At 33.4% G+C, this 17,988-nt stretch overlaps 1 protein-coding gene across 5 annotated transcripts in view; it reads right to left on the reverse strand.

Moving 5' to 3' along the window:
* Nucleotides 1–17,988, reverse strand: part of pnt (ETS transcription factor pointed) — a 109,785-nt gene that overhangs the window by 48,823 nt on the left and 42,974 nt on the right. The window contains exon 1 of one of the 5 annotated variants that reach the window (XM_085189001.1): nt 162–308. The exons of 2 other annotated variants lie outside the window; for them this stretch is intronic. The gene's annotated coding sequence lies outside the window, so the exon portion shown is untranslated. Of the gene's footprint in view, nt 1–96; nt 309–17,988 lie in introns of those variants that run through there. 2 more of the 5 variants (XM_085188999.1, XM_085189000.1) reach the window with 2 other exon arrangements.

Genomic DNA, 17,988 nt, shown 5'->3' on the forward strand with positions numbered 1-17,988 from the left:
GAGTCAAATGCAAAATTCGCCGCCGACCCACACATATCAGAAGGACAGATATATTGCAATATGTATGAGAGCCGAATCCATTATCCAATGACGTACTGCAATTACCCATTTAGCGTAATTTGGGCCATTGTGAATGTGTCCAGCTCCTCAGCGTCACTCACTCAAAAGCACCATATAACGTTATCACAAGAGAGCAAACACACGGTGATTACACGCTGATCGCGGGTACTGGCGTGGACCTGGACTGGACATGGGTATCGGTATCGGGTGTCCAGAGCCTTGCGGCGGTCTGTGAGCGCGCGTGCGTGTCTGCGGCCGGTGCGCGACTGCTGGCTGAATGGGCGCCGGCGGAGGGGCGAAGCTCGCGTCTCGCGGCTCACTCCCAGAGAGCTTACGAAAATCACCAATTGCGTCTGTCCTCTCGTGTGAGTGTTCAGTCACTCACCTCTGTTAGCTGCTAGTGCCACAAAATTATAGATATAGATAACCTTTCTAATATAAACCTTTGAGATTTAAAGAGCTTTCGAAGCTCACATCCGGTGCCACCTGCTCGCACTGTATAAGAGACAACACGCTAGAACGAGATAAAGAGATCGTTTAGCAAACAGACCGGATGGCGGACTCGGTCATGAATGAATGCGCTGTCTCTTTCCGACGTACGCGTTTGCGTATCGCCGTCTCGCTCGGCTACAGGTTGTCGCCGTAGAGGAAGTGAAAGGGACGGGAGGCGGTGTAGTAAATATTGCTCACCGCCAGGAGTATTTCTAAGGGTTTCCAATTTTTTTGTTGATGATAAAAGGTATCTAGCTTCATTCATTGGTTTTTAAGAGTGATCTGACACTTCAAATGTATTGGTAAATCGTATATACAAATATTTTGTTTTGTCTAAAGTACTCTTAAAATAGATTTATAGGATATAGATATGATCATCATCAGCTGGTGTTGGTACTATGCTTCTTAATTTTGTTGACAGGTTATATTTATAAACAATTCTGATTGTCTCTATTTTAGATTTAAAATTATATAGGTAATTATAAAAATTCTAAATAATTAAAAAATATGTAAATAATAAAATTATTCATATAATTGATTGTTAAAAAGATAAAAGGAAACTATAAAGTAACTTAGGTAATGTTAAGGAAAACATAAACAAGTGAAGATATTTAAGATTCTAAGTTCGTGCGAAAGCGCAAGAGCTTCGCTTGGATACATTTATTGCTGTGTGGTATAGAAATCACTATTAGAAATAACATTTGTTTAGATATTTTCATTTCTCTGGTGGTCTCAACATATAATGCCTGCTGAATTTTGTGGAAACTGGGGAGCGGAGTGTTTTAACACTAGGGTCCCTCTGCTATGCTTCTACATACGGAATACAAAACTTGATTAAAAAATTAAGTCGGTACTTAGCACCGACTTCAAAATTATAAAATCTTTGTAAAATTATTTTTCACTTTTTAGTTCGTTGTTAGAAGTCGGTTTTTGTTTTTGTTAAAAATTAATTTATTTTACGATTTTAAGTGATGGGTAGATCTTAAAATGATGCTTCTTAAACGAGTGGTGATGGTGGTGGTAGTGGTTGTCAACGAGTGGTTGTGGTTGTTCCATGTAAAACTTCATTTAATTAGGTATTATTTTTGTGCAAAGTAACATTTTGGTATATTGACAAGAACATACATAAAAAGTATTCGGGCGAATTGGGAATCTCCCTTTTTTGAAGTTGGTTGAAAATGAGAACATCCTCTTTTTTGAGGTTGGTTGAAAAGAAATGTAACGATCCGGAATCTCACTTCTGACATCGAGTTAAAAAGTTTTTGCTTGTAACTATTACAGTATAATCAATTTTTTACCAAAAAAAAAACAAACTTTCTCAATTTTCACCAGATTCCATAATTGGAACCTAACCAAAGTTTCACCAACTTATCCTTGAAGTGTATCCTTTCAAATAAAAAAAGAATCATCAAAATCGGTTTGCGCGACATTGAGTTATTCGTCTATTTGTCGCGCACATACCTAATGCAAATTTAAGACTTATGTGATTTTCTCATGGATACCATTGTCAGACATGGACCAAAAAAATGGGACCATTCGGGAAGCTTCACCTTTCAAATAAAAAAAAAATATCAAAATCGGTTCACCCAGTCAAAAGTTATGAGGTAACAAACATAAAAAAAATAAATAAAAAAAAGAAAAATACAGTCGAATTGATAACCTTTCTTACAGAAATCGGTTAAAAACATACAGAAATTGATTTTGAGTGATTTTAAGGGGTATTATTATAATTAATAGATAGAGTTATTGATTTATTAAGAGGTAAATATAAAAAAAAGTAAGATATATCCTATTATTTTTAGCCTTATATAGATAGAGATGAAACAATACTTAAAATACAAAGAAAAGTAATAGGTTTTTGTCGCATGTCGCTTAGGCGCGGCTCTCCATTGTCGGTTATCTATGGGCATGGGCATGGGCGCAGTACAAACGGAGCGTGTCAATGTTTGGTTCGTGCACGTGGACAGTGTAGAGTAAATATAAAAAAAATATATATTCATAACTCCTTTTATGGTCATAATTTTATGGTTATAGATCTTCTGCTATTGTCATTTTTATCTTAGGTTTTTTTGACAATTTTCGAGATATAAATATTGAAAATTTAGTTTAAATAAGTTTTATTCTCTAAAGTTTTCAGTTCTGGCAAGTAAATAATATTTGTACTGAATCTTAATGCTGCGTTAAAATATCTAAAATATAAACATTCTATCAGACTGGCATTTGAACCTACACCTATCGTGTGAAGTCAATGGCCTAAGTACGTCTTAGTCGTAATATATAATTATAAAAGATATCTTATACAATTACTACGTTTCAAATCTTTGATTACTTCTTATACTTAAATGAAATAAATTCAAATATAAAGCTTAGAATGTGTCCGTTGATGTAGGTACCATTTAAATTTCCAAAAACAAAAGGAATTACAAGAAATTTAAATTTTTCTATAGCTTTTGTTCTATTGCAAAGCAGATTTCAATTTTTAGTATTCTCAAAGAGTTCAAAGTAACAACATATAAAAAAAAAAAAAAACTCCATTTACATTGAATTCAGCTATGATGAAATATATTCACTATGCGTTTTAAATCAAAGCTGCGAATAACTTAACTTCTTTGTCTCCAGATTGCACAACAGCCTTTCAAAAGTTTGTTTGACAAATGGTTTTTAACGCAACACTCACTTTCGCTAAGACAAACAGAGGATGTCGCCTTCATTGTCAGCGTGCTTGGACACCTAGATTGGTTCTATGTAATATTATTTGGTGTTTTTGGTACTTACTGGTTATTCATGTAATTTGCTATTCATTCTATGATATTTATGTATTTTTTATGCTATTATAATAAAAATATGTTAAATATAAAGTAGTGTGATATATCTATATCATATATCTTTAATCTTTCAAGTTGAATGTATTTACTGAGAGAAGTGCATCTCTACAAATCAATGGGACCTCGTCGATGCATGTAACCTCTGCGCGCCAGGTGCTACGCGGGATGTTCCTCCCCCTCGCTCCCCCGCGCCCACCTCGGAACCCTCACATATGCAACCTTTGGAGAAGTCTTTACGTTGGAAATCATGAGCATGAATGTTTTTGTGAGTTATTAATGATATACATTTGCTTGTGCGCCATTTGTTTTGCATAAAAAAATACTTATTGAAATATCAATTAGTAGAGGCAATCTGACAATGAAAATAATAATAATATTAAAATAAAATGACACAAAAAGAAATAATACGAACTCTATATACAATTTCAAGTAAACATTTTACAGGTGTATATTATATTAATTTTACTGATAAGCTTTTCCGTACTTTATCGATGTAACCAGTTAACAATCCTAGGAATTCTCAAAAATTTCATGCCTGCTATATAATTGTTCATGTCCACCATTCACAAAGAACATTATCACCAGGTAGCGAAGGTAATACAATGTGTCCTTCCGGTGTGTTTTCAAATAATATATCTACAAGTCAAATAACAATCTAATATTCATACTTAGAGTTAGAATTGCCTTGACACATTCGACGTTTTGGGCGATAGTCAAAACAACGTTATAGAAGATACATATTTGGACGAAATGGCGTTAGGGATATTTGAAAATGAATTATATTACCTTTAATATAAGGTTTAGAATTTATGGTGGTAATTTGGAGGTTGTAGTTTGCTCTGCAGGGTTACCTAGCATCCGGTGTAAGTCGATACCGTGGGGAAACAGGGATCATTTTAAGGCATACATCACATCACATTAACATAAAAAATGATAATGTTGCAATATTAATGACAAAAAAATGGAACATAATGACATTTATATCTATTCTGTTGCTTTAATTACTAGTGATGTTTATTATATATTTCATTTTATTATAAAAATGTATAAAACTTCTAACTGGTTTTATCATCACAATTTCATAAGTTGATATTAGCTAGAACGAATCGTACATACATTTTTAATCTCAATGTTTTTAATGATGAGTTTCAACATGATATAAAAAAACTGGTTAACAGGTTTTTAAATGAAGCGTTCGCTTATAAATTAAATTTTTCATAGCTTCTGGTCTTACTTGTGAGATCTATGATAAACATAAACCTAAAGAAAATTTATTTTGCCGTAACTCTATACCTTTTAATTTACGTAAACGTAATAATGATAATTAAAATATTCGTCAATTGTATGTTATTTACGAATGCTCGCTTTAATGAAAGGAACCGCAGCCCATTCTGCGCATACAATCCTCTCAGCATTATTCAACGGCAGTCTAGACTTGGATCTCAAACTAAAATGTCGAACGGAACCATAAAAAGTTGAGTAAAAGGCGTCGAAAGAAGGCAGCGAATTTTGAGGCAAACCAGTTTAATGAGGGTCGAATTTAAATACGAAAATAAAGAGGTTCCCACGGCGTCGCTCGCGGGAACGGAAGCCTCTTCGATGTCGCTGCGTTACCGCGCGACTGCTCGTATCGCGCGATCATCGCCTCCGCGCCGCCTCCCGAGATCTGATCCAGCGAGGCCTGGCCAGCCTTGAGAGGACCCTCCGAGGGACGCAACCTCAATACTCAACGAGTACTTTACGTTTTTTTGCAAAATCGATCACAGCTCAATTTAAACTGGGCGATAAAACATGTGAGCAGACAGAGAATGGCGAAATCGTACAACGTGTATATCGAGTTTTACAATTCGGTTGTTGACATGTTGTGGAGCAAGCGTGAGAATGGTTTGCAAATAACGCGAAGCCTATACCTACATGGGCATAAAGTGTGACTGTAAACACGATAGGTTGTGGATTCGATTTCCACTCGAGGAAATGAAATATTTAATATTTTCATTCTTGCGCTCTGGTGTTAAGGCAAAAGAAGCAATGTTTCCTGAATACAGTGGAAAATGGGGAACGGAGTGTCTTAGCACTCATACTCTCAATTTAACCTATGCCTCCTTTGCTGTCTGCGGGATGCAGCGTGAAGCTATACATATATAGACATACATTATAAAACCATCTCCTAACTCCTTTTTTTACTATCTTTTGATTTATTCCAAAACTGTGGTTCTAATGAATATGTAAAACATTTTCGCGTGTTAACTGATTAAGATAAAATTTAATGGCGGCAGGTACGAGTATATTTCTAACGTTAATATTCTTATTATTTCCAGGTAATAACATATTTCTTTTAACAGATTTCTTTTCAGATAATATTAAACATGTCATATATTGGATACACGTCCGTTTAAATAAATTTATTTTTGTAGTGTAATGATTACTTTCGTGTCTTAAAGACAACTCTTGTTTAATTCAATATTTTGTATATTAAATAAATTAATTTTACTTAATGTAGTTTATATAATAAAACACAATTCTTGATTTTAACCATTATTTCTTAATATATCTTTTTCCTTTTTTATTCCTTCATTTTTAAGTAAAAAAGTTAAAAATGTACGCGTTGAATCTCGCCTATAGCACGGCAAAGGGAACCTAGTGTTAAATACTCCGTTACCCAATTTTTTTGTGTGTTGAGGGCCGGAGTTGAACGTCGCGTTTTCAAGTAGGTATGTATTTCATCTTCGAATGAAAATGGAACCCAAGACCAGTGCCTTTAAAATTATAATGATTAAGCTGGTTGTATTTTATTTTGAAAGTATTTTTTTGTCTTACTGCAATTATTTAAGAGGCATAGAATATCTTTTACCTAAAGTGTGAAACGAAGTGTCTTATCACTAGATATCTCTGCCTACCCTGCTACGTACGGGATATAAGCGTGAAGCAAAACAAAATACAAAAATAAATAAAATCTGATAAACGTTTTACAGAATAATCAATCGTGCTGATTTAATTAATATAAATTAATTTCCCGGCCTTTATTATAGACCATAATTACAAGTATAAGATAAGAAAGATGGAAGGTATGTAAAATTTGATTCTATCTTCTGATAATTATGTTAATATAGAAGATAAGGAAATGTGTCGAATCAATTGTGTCAGTCACTTTAAAATGATCTCAATGAAACACTAAATAAACTAGCAAATATTTATTTATATTTACAGAATATTTAAATAATGCAGCCATATTAATTTTAATTTACAACATTTATTAACCTTTTTGTCGTGCTAGCGGAAAGTTCTAAGAAATCCTGTGAGATTTACTTAACAATATATACAAGTTTTAAACATGGACGATCTTTCTTTGTTTGACGGCTTTCGATAAAGTCAACATGACCTTAGTCAACGGAACTGACTCGACGCCTTTATTTGTGTGCTTTTTTCAAAAGCTATTTTAAGTGTTGCCAGAATTAAATATTTTGTTACACTTATTTATACGCAAGTATTTTTGAATGGGTCTTATTTTTTATATTTATTTCAACTTCAAATATCCCGCACACAGCAGGGTAGACAGAGAGAACCTAGTGTTAAGATGCTCCGTTCCCCACTCTCCGTCGAATTCTGGAAACATTGCCTGTTGACTTGCGAAACTCAAGTGGGGATCGAACCCACAACCATAGGACTTTTCTTTCAATGCCCAGATGTTAATTATTATTCTTTTTTATATTCTAATTCATCTAAAACAACTATATAAACACAAAATGGTGTGTAATAGTGTGTGACAGTCTCGACTCCACAAGTAACTCGGTCCATTAATGACGTGAATGATATGCCCATTGAGTGCGCCGGCGCAGGCCGCGGCTGGTGGGGGCTGGTGGGGGCCGGAAAGCTGATCATGAATGAAACGCTCTGACCTGCTTCACTCGGATATATCTTTAGCACTATGTTTGTTTGTATGTTATATGTTGCCGCCAATGACGGTAACAGGTTTTGTTTATGTGTTAATTTATACGCAATTTAATTTGAACATCCTTTAGTGGTTACCGGTTTTTAATTATTTTTTTTAGGCTGGTTGTCGTTTTTAAAATTGTACTGAATAATAATTAATATAATGGTACATGGTTTTTTTTCCTTTAGCCACGGTTGTCAACAACCACATTAATAAATTCATAAAGACGAAGAAGTAAAATGAAACATAATGTCTTAGTTTGTACATATGGCCGTATGTATCCTGTGTTTGCCCAGACAACACGTCGGGCCGTCACCGCCAATATTTTTGTAAAAAGACTCAAATGATGACTCAGGGTACATTGTTACTCATTTATCTTGGCTTTGCAACTATTTTGTTAAATGTAATCAAATCAAAGATTTTACAGAGAGAAAAGGAGTGTGATAACAATAACTAATACCAAAAAATACTGATAATATTTTTTGTATTGTATTTATAGGCTGTTTCTATTTCAATGGAAGATATCAGCTATCAGCAATTTAAATAAACATTACATTTTCTCGAATAGGGTCGAACCTACAAGTCGCAGTTTACACACTTGTATACCTGAGCTTAAACAGGCCTTTATTTTTTTTCTATTTAACAATTCCTTTGAGATATGTAATGATAATAAAAATCGACACATTACTACTTTCATCTCGTCAGAAGATTCAATTAATTTCAGTAGAAAGAGATCTAATCTTCGATTTCATTTAAGGGAACTTACGATCGCCGCTCGAGCATAGACGTACTTACGTGTAATTATCATGTGGTAATTAAAATGCTGGAATAGATTTTATTTATTGAAAGTATAGTACGTAAGTACTTATATGTATTTTTATTTAATTAAAAAGTAATAGAAGTTAGTTTTTACGATATTTTGTATAAGAATGCAATATAATAAAGTCAATATTTAAAAAAAGATTAAACTGCCTTTATTTTCATTAGCTACTAGCTTCTAGTACCTACATACATATCGTAAGTTTAGACGACGTATTCAAAATCTATGCATTACATATTAAATAAATAATAAAAAAAATGCTTACGATTAAAATTATTTCTTAATGATTTACGATCATTTGATTAATTAGTTATTAATATTATTATATATTTTTAAAAGATTGCCATAGTTGACAACTGGTTCCGAGCGCTTTACAAGGCTTTTTTTATCATTTTTCTTCACAAGCGCCTTCGTGAGAAACAAATGGACCAATTTGGCTTGACATTTCTTTATTATTATTAATAATGAACGACAGGGGTCCATTTACGTTGGTCTATATAGCTGCTTTCATCGCACCCATCAAAATGTGAGCGTAAAAACGGTGATTTGTTACAAACCTGAATTTGGCGGTTTTAGTGTCTAATGAATATGTTATTCGATTTACCGTACACTCTGTTTCTTATGTCGTGAGAAAATTGATTTTTTTTCAAGATCCAACACTGGCTAACGAATTATAATTTAATGTTTTATTCATTATTGCTTATTAATATTCGTAATGGGATAAAAACAGCAGCTTCGAAAATCATTTCTCTATAGGTACGTTTAAATATTTGTCATTTGTTTAAAATAAAATCAAATGTGTTAAAGATATAAATGATTTTTGTATGCATACTTGAACAAAATTTTTCAATGTTTGTATGTTTGTATTTACCTTATTTGCGTGCAATGTCTTCTTCATTTAAAGAAGAAACTTAACTTAGGAACAGGTACTGTTAGAGCCAGGAAGCATACCACTAAAAAACCAGAAAATCAACATCTCATAAGACACAGGAATATCGCCTTCCGCTAATTATTTACGATATATTGCGTAACGGTGAAACGACGGGAAGGAGGTTGGAAAAAACACGCTCGACAGGACATACACACACCAGAAAATGCATACCTTTACCATCGACGACTTTATCTTAACCCACTATGGTATATTTTTAAGCAAGCGTATAAACTGTGACCAAACGCTTAGAATATCTTTATTCATGTTCTGAACGATCTCGATAAAGTAGAAACGGAGGCTGATCAATCGATGTTTACATCCAATTTGCGCTTTATTATCTTTGGTATAAGAATCAAATTTCCATCTATACCAAGACCACACCGGTCCTCTTATACTGGTCCATAATTAAAGATACCATAGCAGGAACCAGGAAGTGTCGTACTATCTCAACAGTTAGCCGGAAGTCGCTCGATCTGTGAGTTCATTCATAAATGAGCTTCGACGCGACAACGTGTTATCAAGTGGGGCGCAATGCGGAATATTTGCTTCTATTTATATCTAGTTAAGACTTAGAATGGCTAAACAGTGAAATAGTAATAATTAAGTATGAATGAAAGGAACTATTTAATTGAATACATTGTACTGTTTGCTTGTGTTCTTCATATAGTTTTTTTTTTATTTGACAAAATTGAAAAAGGAACTAATTTTTTTTTTTACCTTTATGCAAAACAAAAAGAAATACATATACTTACTATAAATATAATATTTTTTGAATAAATTTATGATAAATTAACTATTAAATAATAATATAAATATATCAGTGATATAATCGCTTCCAGCTTGTTTTCGTTGTCAACTTTGTTAAAGAGAGAGGATAACGGAAACCAACATTACACTTCATTTAACTAAAATGAAACAAACAAGTGCATATTCCTATAATTTTTTTTAACATACTTATAAACCTGTTAAAATGTTCTGAAATCTGTATAATACAAACCCTATATATGATAGGTTTAATGTCGTCAAATCTAAGAGAACTAAAATAAGCTATTTTCTGGCTTTGTAGCCGCCATGGCATAGTTTTAAAACAATTTTATTGAAATTTTTATTTTTTTTAATCAAAGATGTTTGTGTGCACACACGAAGAGATTGGCATTAGGTTAGATTACAGCATAGGCACGCCTTGTCCATAAATATATGAAAATTTTTCAAAATTCGAATTTTGAGATAAAGTTTAACGTCTTTAATAATCAATTATCAACTATTCTTTAATTTTTTTAAACGCCGCGCTTTACCTTGCTACCAGAGCGAAGAAATGAAAATGTTAATAAATAATAATTCATTTCTTCGAGTTGGAATCGAACTCACAACTATCACGTGCCACTGCGCCACAAGAACCTTCCTTTTAATAATATATTTGTTTTATCATCTATAAAGCAATACGTAAATCTTCATCAAAGCTTGTCAGTAATGAAGTGTCTCCAGAAGTCCAGACACGATGGCACCGCGTCAGGGTCAAAGGGTGGATCTGATTGCTATAATCGAGTTAAGACGATAAACAAAAAGAGCGCAATTAGTACGGCGTGGGCGCAGGATGCTCCAACTAGCCCGCTAGTGACGGAATCTAATTATGCTTTGTTCCTTCAAAAATAAACAGTGCTGTGTTTTGGATTTTAAGTGATTCTAGTGTTGATCTTTCGTTTCTTTTTTTTGTATGTTTGGCTATTTATATATTTGTGTAGTAAAATATTATAAATGAAGGTTTTGGGTTTATTTTGATATAAGTATTACTTTAATAAAATTATAAAATAATTAATCGCAAGCATCTATCTATATTTATGTGGTGATTTCTGTATAATATAGCTACTATCAATGTTCTCAAGAAATATTATTATTTGAAGGATTTCTGACCATTAGAAATTTAAAATTAAACATGTTTATGATATTTATTGTTTCATTACTTCCCAGAAACTTGTAAGCAGTAAATATATAAAACCAATTAAATAATGTGAAAATATATTTAAATAATAAAATTACAAAATAAAAATAGACAAATTATAGATTATCAAATTATAATAAACAATATTTTATAATCTGTATTAATTAAGAATATCGACGTAACTGTCGATACAGGATGACTGCACTATCCACAGGAAGTGGCCGCCGGACGCGCTATCTAGCTACCGTATATCTCATTCACTTTACAGCTCTGTCATACCATATCTCTATCCCTGTTCCGCGTACAACAATCGCATATTTCCATCTCCCTCACCCCGGTACTATTCCAATGACGTTGCGTAATGAGCCCGTCGAATTTTATTTTATATTTTGTGACCGTTATAAATTATTATAGCATGGACGGAGGTGTGATGACTTGTAATATTTGGTTGTAAGCTAAGGTATACATGTTGTTTTTAGATATAATCAATAAAAAAATAGGTAGAAGTAATTCATATTCAGTTCAGTTCAGTTCAGTTCTTAATTTATGGCGTTTCGTGCGTGCCAGATGAGCACTAATTACTTCGCCAATGTCACGTTGTATGGAGAACACAAGGATTATTCATATTCAATGTCGAATGTCATTCGCAATGATTATTGGATGACACAAAAATAATACCTGATTTCTATTTAATAATATATGCATTTCCTTATTGTGTTATATTATCTCTTTTTTAGCGTACATTCTCCTTTGTGTATTCTGCAGTCAACGTGACATTGGCGAAGTGATGAGTGCTGAACTGGCACGTTCCGAACGCCATAGATAAGAAATAAAAACAACAAAATTAAAACTAACTTTCACAAGTAATTTCGTTATAACTAATGATTATAAAATGTTTACAGGCATGTATGTACTTTTACTTGGCGTTGTAAGTTATGAGACCGTTTAGCCTCATAGCTGACCACGTCGAAACAAGCCGCCTCTCTACAGTTTCACCCATAAATCCTTGTACTTTCCTATTAGCGCTTCGTATGTGCATATTTATCGTTGTGTTTGACTAACAAACTACAAACAGGATTAGTGATACTTGCCAAGGCAATATTTTCACTTCATTTTTTTTAGCTTCCCGCTGTATCCCGCATATAGCAGAAGGAACCTTGTGTTAAGACTGTCCGTTCCTCAATTTCCACTTCACTTTTTGGTTATAATATTTAGCTTAGTTATGGAAAATACTATTTAAAAAATAGGTCAATATACATAAATATATTTATAAATGAACAATGTCTAATTTTATCACAACATAGTCACTCCACCCATATAACCAGACCGGTTTCTGGCTAGAAATCATCTTAGCGTCCGGCCATTCCGTCACTAGTAGTTGCCTTTTAATTATTAATGAAACTGCCCAAGCCCGCGCGGGAAAGCCGCACCGCCCGAACACTTCCGCTCACGACTTCGCGCTTCATTCATAAAACTAAACCCGCAAAACCTGATAACACAAGTCCTTATCACGTACAAATAATAATAAACCTTATCGCGATTAGATAAAGTTCTTTTTTAGTTTTTACGTACTGGTCAACCAGTCCATAAGAAACTACGCAATCCATCGACAGAAATAGATATCTAAAAAGTAGTAACTGGTGACGCGACCAGACGAAAGTGGATAATGCTAGGAGAGCAGAAAGTTGTTTTCCGTTTGAGGTAATATTTCCGATCGAACCTTATACTACCGTTGTTATATTCTGGTTTGCTTTGCTCGCTAGAATGAATGAGATGGGTTTCGTGGTCGATGAAGTGCGAAGATCTAGCAATGGAGTGAATGGGGAACTTTCAAGGGTTTTTACGCGCTGCGGTGTGGCAATCGGCGGAAAACTGACCAGTATCACATTTCCATACTACCTGGGCATTAAGTATAGGTTAACAGGCACGTTTCCTTTCACAACTCGAAGTTATGAATGACTCATGCAGCAGTTTATTATACATTTAGTTTGTACATATTTAATGTGTTGGTATATAATGTATACATATATTTTAATACATAATAAAATGGATATATCTACGCTCTGGTAACAAGGAAAAATACGCAATGCCCCGAAGATTCAGCGAGAAGTGAGGAACGGAGGTTCCCCTTGCCTATCCTACTATATGCTGGATTCAGCGTAAAGCTGAGCTGGAATAAACATTTTAATAAAACAATTTCGTTCCTACAAAACGTTGCTAAAATGTTTCATTTTGTAAATGTTAAGTTCTCAATTATAGTAATTACTGAAGACATTTGCAAGTCTCTTTTTACAAAAGTAGTGATGTAACCCAATATTATCCTCATCAGCATACGTAACGTTGGAAAGACTTGTGCTTTGTGCCCGGTCGGCCAGATGCTAACTAATTTTGTCATTAAATTACACGTGAACTCTTACCACCTACATAATCACCAGGTTACTTGGCTTAAGCCATTGTGAAGAATTGGGCTTCAAAGTTATATTCCACTAAAAGTTGGTACTAATTGAAAGAAAATGTATAATTTGTATACGTATTTTGTAAAAGAATATTAATTTGTATTGTTATATAATCTTTTTCGTATTGTTCGTAAATTTAACGTATTAAACTATTTGAACAGTATAGGCACATAAATCTATGTACTTTTAAAGTAAAAACTTGGTTACCAGGAAAATCTAATAGTTACTAAAAATATCTTTTCCATTTTAGTCGCGTATTAACACGTATAATACGGATATTAAAACGTAAATCGATATTCATATACCTAGTATGTTATATCATAAAAAAATACAGTAGCATCCGAACTTCTCGGAAACAATCGACGAGCTCTTCACAATCTTGAGTATTTCGCATGAACAAAAAGATTTCGGTGCCACACTGTCTGGAACCACAAAGGGCTGGTTTTTTTTAAGAAATTTACTTTACAAATGCAACCTGTAGAATTTGCAAAATTCGCCTTTATAATGAGGTTGATCGAGTTTGTAATATGGTGCAGGTAGTTACCTTGGGTACCTCAAGTTGGCTATAATGATAGCGTTTTTGCGATACCTTACAATATGGTGGGATAACCGGATATACAATTGCCTTCACAATGGACATACAAAAAGTATATTTACGAGTTATACATGAACGATTTGTCGTCACTCGATATGAGGCTTAGGCGATTATTATATCGCATTTCATTTGAAGTATCCTATTTATAATATTTATTCGTATATTGAAAGTTTGCATGTTTAATTCTATAAGGGTTCCATTTTTACCTTTTGAGGTACGGAACCTTAAAATAAGGCCAGTTTTTGCGACGGTTGTGAGTTCAATTCTCTCTCGCTCTGCTGAAGTTTGTCTTCACCACCACACCACACCACGCCATTGAGTTAGATCACTCAACACCCAATGTCTCGAGATTTCGAGCGGAAAGCGGTGGGAAAGTTAAAGCACTTCTCTGTAAAGTTGATTTTAACATATGAAAATCCCTAATAGCAAAAACGATAAAGATTTTTTTGATTTTCAATATATTATATTTATTATATATTTGTGATATATCACTAATGTAAACGTAGAGAATCTAAACTTACACTCCCGCTAATGACAACCCTGTTAATCCGCAGCAAAACGTCGAGCTAAATTATCGCCATACCTCATTCGGTCGGTTTCAACAAATCATCACATTATACTTTCACAATATGGCGACAAGTTTCGAGAAATAATCCATCATACAGTGCGAGGTGATTTTTCACTTCAGTTTATTTTCTCAATGCACAATAAAAACCCACTAAATTTAGCGCGCGCCGAAAATAGCAGACGTTGACAGCGTCCATCTTTTACCTGCCTGTTTATCTTTCATAATAAATATTCTTTTTCTGACAGAATAAAATGTAAATTGAAAATTGTAGTTTAAACTTTTAATAAATTTTATAAAATTGAGTCTAGATTGCCATTGCCACAATCTTATAAATGATCGAATTACCGAAAGCGAACAAAAAATAACCTACTGCATTTCCGCTCTAGTCGAACGTCGGTCGTGTAATTATTTTAATTATAATCTCAGTTACATGTGCTAATTTTTTATAGTACAAAACTATGATTCATCGAAAGATTTTAATCATGGTCACGTTGACTATTTGAACTATGTATAGAATGGAATATTTAATATAAGAAATTTTCTTTTTCAGCGTCACGCTGTATCACGCACACAGCAGGGTTGGCAGAGGGAACGTAGTGTTAAAAAACTTCGTCCCCCATTTTCCATTTCATATTCGTTGGGTTCATTGCATTGCTTGTTGAGTGAATGAAAATATAAATTCAAATAAATATTTCGTTTCCTATAGTGGAAAGCGAACCTACATTCACACACATTCACACACTTGAAATGAAAAAAAAAAAGAAACTTTATATATAACTGCTTACGGTGATCTTAGACAAAGACATCTACATTAAACAGAACTGGCAAAGAATAAAAAAAATATATCAAATTCAAAATTTGAAATTAGAATCGTAATCATACGTGACGAGTCGATGAGGCATAACTTTTTCTAGTAGCCGGCCAGGTCCGTTAGTGAATGAACGAGACCGGTTCGGCCATTATGTGGTTCCAGTTCAGAAGCAAGAGGTTTATGGATCAAATTATCGTGCACGAACACGTCGTTTCTATTAGTGCGGGTACGAAGCGAGATTAGGTTGCATCTGTCAACTTGTTATCAAAGGTGTGGAGTTCACTTTGGTGAATGTTAATTATAGTTATATATAGTACATATATGTAGATAGGTAGACTTATGAGGGCGTTGTGGCACAGGGGTTAAAGCGTGTGACTGCAAATACGACGGTTATCAGTTCGATTCTTACTCAGGAGAATGATTATCTCTTCGCTCTGGTAACAAGGCAAAGTACAGCGTAGAATTTCGCCACTATCTCGATATCGCGAAGAAAAATTTGGGAACTAAGTGCTTCAACACTAGGTTTCCTCTGCTTACTCTGCTGTATGCTAGATACTGCATGAAGCTAAAATAAAGAAAAATTTAAAGAATGACGTAAACAAGGTTTTCCTGGGAACTGTAGAGCCAGTGAACTTTTATATAATTTAAATAAATTAATATTACGCCCACACTGGTTAAGCGACTGTTTTACAGAGATAGGATATTACGAAACATTATATTGTCTCAGGATGTTAGGTAAGTTTTCAAAAAGGTCCAAATATCCTGTGTAGAATTGAAAGTCAGATAGCCTGGGAACTAACTGTAAACATAATAATAAATAATAATATCTAGTAGTAAAATAATAATAGTATTTGGTTAATATTTAAAATAAATAAATTACTATAACGTTTTGTATAAGTAGGTAATGTTTTAATGCTGTGCATTTGACTAAATTTCACGTTATTATTGAAAAATAAACATTTTGAGATATAAATGCTCTACCAAATATTCATTTATTAAAAAAATATACATAATAATAAAACCTATATAAGCGTAAATACAAACAAGTATATATTTAAATTTATATTTACATGTGACCTTCAATGGACCCCATAATTTTAACTCTTCCCCTAATAAGGACAACACGATTCGTTGACAAGTCTCAAATTACACATTAAAATAATCTTTTATGCACCCATCCCTTGTGTGAAGGGTGAGATATTTCTTATAATTCCGGAAGGGGTGTGGCCTTCCGGTATCTGGTAATAATCTGAATATAATAAATTTAATGTTACCCTTATTTAAATAATAATAATAAGTTGTTATGTACATGCGTGCACTGTTGTAATAACCGTATAATATCTTTGTAACTTGTTTCACGGAACGGGATAAACTAGTCTAACTGTAATTTATAGGAACGAATATTTAATTTTATATAATTTATATTATTTGACTTGAAATTAAGTTTGAATAATTATTTTTCTTTTAATAATTAATAGCCTTGTATTTACGCTTAGGTAATTAAAAAATAACTGCGGTTCATTTCATTGCGAAAGTTTTAATAATTTTAAGTAATAACTAGTGACACGACATGGCCTCATATAAATGTTCTTCAAATTTCGTAATTTTAAAATTTGAATCTGAAGCTAATACCGAATTTGAAAATATACAATTAAAACTTTCCTAGAGTATTCAATGAAGTTCTGAAACATCCTATGAAATAAAGAATCTAAAATATGTACCTACACATAAAATAACAAATTACTTACCAATCAATGCTTTAGTAAAATTTATATATCTTAGTTTCACTCTTTTTCCCACATATAGCAAGGGAGACAGAAGGAACCTGGGTACCTGGTGTTAAACACTGTTCCCGTTAAGACAGCAGAGTTTTTTTTAAATTTCGGTTTCTGTTAACTCAAATAATAAAGTTTTGTTTCGTGATGCCTTTATATTATTTTTTTAATTTTCATATATGTACAGCGGCACAGTGCCTACATTAAAACAATATTAAAAATCTATTAAATTCCGTGAGAGCCAATAATTTCATGATTAATTAACTATATTAAAAAAATATATTATGACTATTACCAACAAACAACAATATAAACACTTCACACGCTAATTTGTTATCGGTTGACAGTTTGACAGCCACAAGCTTTAAACAACATAGAAATTAAACTATTTCCTAATTAAAAGAATTAAAAAATCGACTCGGAGACGAAATGAAAGCGCCTACTTCCGCATTAGTTATTTGTGGTTAACCCTTCACAAGCTATTAAAGGAGTCGGGGTTAAATGAGACATTTTTCAAAGCGGGGCCGATCGTTGACGGGCTTAATGAGATGTCTCCATAGGCTATTTTCAGATGCTACCGGTACAGAATAAAAAGACAATTCGAATCACAGATAATGAAGTTCTGTAAGTGTTCGAAAAAAAAAACAATTGAAATCAGTAGCGCATTTTATCGTCTGTGAGAGATCTCGTGAACGAACTGGTTTGGTCTGTGTGCGTGTTCCTTGAACGATTGGTAAACGAAGCATAACTGTAAAATGGTTGCCACACGTGTAGATACAGTTCTC

Source organism: Heliconius melpomene, chromosome 8 (genome assembly GCF_056956725.1).
Source record: "Heliconius melpomene rosina isolate 202511_hmr_F chromosome 8, ASM5695672v1, whole genome shotgun sequence".
NCBI classification, from domain to species: domain Eukaryota; kingdom Metazoa; phylum Arthropoda; class Insecta; order Lepidoptera; family Nymphalidae; genus Heliconius; species Heliconius melpomene.